Source organism: Rhinopithecus bieti, unplaced genomic scaffold, assembly GCF_001698545.2.
Source record: "Rhinopithecus bieti isolate Rb0 unplaced genomic scaffold, ASM169854v2 scaffold_10088, whole genome shotgun sequence".
NCBI classification, from domain to species: domain Eukaryota; kingdom Metazoa; phylum Chordata; class Mammalia; order Primates; family Cercopithecidae; genus Rhinopithecus; species Rhinopithecus bieti.
In genome coordinates this window covers 923,045-926,899 of record NW_016806409.1, presented here as the reverse complement: position 1 = coordinate 926,899, position 3,855 = coordinate 923,045, and positions in this window count along the sequence as shown.

Below are 3,855 nucleotides of genomic sequence, written 5' to 3'. Positions count from 1 at the left end.
AAAAAAAAAAAAAAAAAAAAATTATTAAGATATAATTTACATGGAGTAAAACTGTTGTATAGTTAGAAATGCATACAGTTAAGTAACCACACCAGAAAGATGCAGAAAAGTTGCATTACCCCCAAATTATCTGGTGATTCTTATGTACATTATAGTTTGAAAACCACTCATTTTTTAAAAATTGAAGTAGGCTGGGCACAGTGGCTCATGCCTGTAATCCCAGCACTTTGGGAGGTTGAGTGGGCGGATCACAAGGCCAGGAGATCGAGACCATCCTGGCTAACACAGTGAAACCCTGTCTGTACTACAAATACAAAAAAATTAGCCAGGAGTGTTGGCAGGCTCCTGTAGTCCCAGCTACTGGGAAGGCTGAGGCAGGAGAATGGTGTGAACCCAGGAGGCGGAGCTTGCAGTGAGTAGAGATCACACCACTGCACTCCAGCCTGGGCAACAGAGTTAGACTCCATCTCAAAAAAAAAAAAATTGTTTGAAGTAGCCAAAATAAAAGGGGAAAGAGAATTGTTTTGAATTACCTTCTCTTTTCAAGAAGGTTTAGACCTGGCATAGCACGTGAATTTCATCTCATCAGTCCAGAATGACTGCTGGCTGCCTGGAGGGGCGGCCTACGTAGAGGATCCAGGGACTCCTTTGGGTTCAGCCAAATAACCTTATCAGTGATTTTGAGGTTGGGGCAGGGTTGATGGAAGCGTGTGCCATCCCTGACTAGATGTTAAGCATATGTTTCAAAATATCATGGATATGGGAGTGCTGGAAAGGGAAGAGGTGGTCCCTTTAAATGATATGGAAGGGGGTAAGGGAAGTGCCGCATAGAGGAGGGCATGGTTCCTGACTAGGGCTCCACTCCCACGGACCTAGGTGAGGACTGGCATTTCCTGCCCAAACGCTCTGTCCCTAGTAGATAGACGCAGGCAGCTGGATGTCCCCTAGACCCTAGTAGATAGACGCAGGCAGCTGGATGTCCACAGGAACACACCAACAGGCACCAGCGCGCTGGCAGGCCACCGACCTGCAGAAGCAGAATAACATGGAGTTTGGCCTGGGCGGTCAGAGGAGTGCCCAGGCCGCCAAGCGGCCGGACTCGAGGGGAAGACCGTCTCCCTTCTGGCTCCCCCATCTGCTGAAAGCTACTTCCACTCAATAAAACCTTGCACTCATTCTCCAAGCCCACGTGTGGTCCAATTCTTCCAGTACACTAAGGCAAGAACCTTGGGATACAGAAAGCCCTCTGTCCTTGCAATAAGGCGGAGGGCTAATTGAGCTAACACAAGCCGCCTATAGACGGCTAAACTAAAAGAGCAAAACTAAAAGCACACACTGTAACATACGCCCACTGGGGTTTCAGCTATAAACATTCACCCCTAGACACTGCCTTGGGGTCAGAGCCCCACAGCCTGCCCATCTGTATGCTCCCCTAGAAGTTTGAGGTTTGAGCAGCAGGGCACTGAAGAAGTGAGCCACTCCCCCATCGCACACCCTGCAAGGGGATAAGGGATCTTTTCCTGTTTCATCATGAAATAATGAATTTAGTGGCTGGGAGGGGTGGCTCATGCCTGTAATCCCAGCACTTTAGGAGGGTGAGGCGGGTGGATCACGAGGTCAGGAGTTCCAAGACCAGCCTAGCCAAGATGGCGAAACCCCATCTCTACTAAAAATACAAAAATTAGCTGGGTGCAGTGGAAGGCGCCTGAAATCCCAGCTACTCGGGAGGCTGAGGCAAGAGAATTGCTTGAACCTGGGGCGGGAGGGTGGAGGTTGCAGTGGCCAAGATCGCACCACTGCACTCCAGCCTGGGTGACAGAGTGAGACTCCATCTCAAAATAAATAAATAAATAAATAAAATATGGATTTAGAACTTCTGGATCATGATTATGACTAGACTCATGTGAAAAGAACCATCTCACCTTGTATGTAAGCAAGAATTAGTGTCATTACTTATAAATTTCTCCTCCCTACAGTTAATGACATCTTAGAGGAACTTAGAAACAGGAAGTGACTCAGGATTGGGAAGCACCAGGAAAAGAGTTGCTGACATGACATGGTGACAAGCATTCTTTGTCAACTGACTTTTCTCCTGCCCCTGGATCCTAAGGAAATGGCACAGCATTTCCTTGCCCTGCCCTTGAGGTGCTATGCCTACTCTAAGCTAGCTAGGGGCTTGTGGAAGAAAAACCTAAGGAAGACCCCTGCTCATGCCTGGAGGAAAGAACTGACAACTTCATCTTCACCCTCAGCCAAACTGCCACAAGTATCCTTGTTTGCCCGGCTCTCCTGGGGCCATCACAGAGGGCTGGGGATGCTCAGAGCCTTAAACTCCAGGCGAGGCAGAACCAAGCAGCTGTTCATAAGCGATTTCAGTGCATGTCCAGTGACCCGAATGGGACCCGACCATGGGGAAAATGATACAGAACTAGATAGCTTTCTTTAAATTTTATTTTTAGTTTGTGTACTCCTATGGAAGTGTAATTTTATCTTTGTGCTGGGAACACTGAAAAGCACTGACAGGGAGCTCCTTTGGCCTGGCCCATTTTTTCTGAAAGCGCGTTGCAGCTGTGGCTTCTGCCCAGCAGGCAGAGACTGATGTTACATCCTGTACCCAGCTGCTGCTGGAAGAAGGGACAGACTCAGCCTCTGACTGCAGGGGGATGTGCAGGAAGATCGGGGAACCTGAAGACACTTTTAACTGCAAAAGCCCTGGAAATAGCAAGTGCAAATTGTCCCGTGGATTGTTGACTTCACATTCAAACCATTGGGAAGTGATTGAGACTGGAAGCGTCGACAAGGATCCGCAGGGTCTGGGACCAGAGACCAGCTTGTGATCCTGCTGTGGAGTGCTAGGGGTCTGCTCTGGGGAGGAGAATTTGGCCTAGAAGAGACATGGTATAAGGTGGGGACTGTTACAGTCATGCAACACTTAACATCAGGTGATTCTGTCATTGTACAAATATCATAGAGTGAACTCACACAAATTTACACAGCATAGCCTGCTACACCCGTAGGCTCTGTAGTATAACCTATTGCTCCTAGGCTGCAAACCCATGCAGTATGTTTCTTTATTGAATGCTGTAGACAACAGCACCACAATGGTATTTGTATATCTAGACATATCTGAACAAAAGGTACAGTGAAAGATAAAATATATACAGTATAAAATATTTTTTTAAAAGGCTGGGCATGGTGGCACACTTCTATAATCCCAGCACTTTGGGAGGCCTGAGGCGGGAGGATCACTTGATCCCAGGAGTTCGAGACCAGCCTGGGTAACATGGCGAAAACCCATCTTGACAAAAAATACAAAAAGTAGCCGGGCATGGTCGTGGGCGCCTGTAATCCCAGCTACTCAGGAGACAGAGGCATGAGAATTGCTTTAACCCAGGAGGCAGAGGTTGCAGTGAGCCGGGATGGCACCACTGCACTCCAGCCTGGGTGACAGAGTGAAACCCCATCTCAAACAAAAAAGAAAAGAAAATGTGATCCATTGGCCCGGCATAGTAATCCCAGCACTTTGGGAGGCCAAGGTGGGTGGATCATGAGGTCAGGAGATAGAGACCATCCTGGCTAACATGGTGAAACCCCGTCTCTACTAAAAATACAAAAAAAAAAAAAAATTAGCTGGGCATGGTAGTGGGCACCTGTAGTCCCAGCTACTCGGGAGGCTGAGGCAGGAGAATGGTGTGAACCCACGAGGCAGAGCTTGCAGTGAGCCGAGATTGCGTCACTGCACTCCAGCCTGGGCGACAGAGCGAGACTCCATCTCAAAAAAGAAAGAAAAGAAAGAAAGAGAGAGGGAGAGAGAGAGAGAGAGAGAAGGAAGGAAGGAAGGAAGGAAGGAAGGAA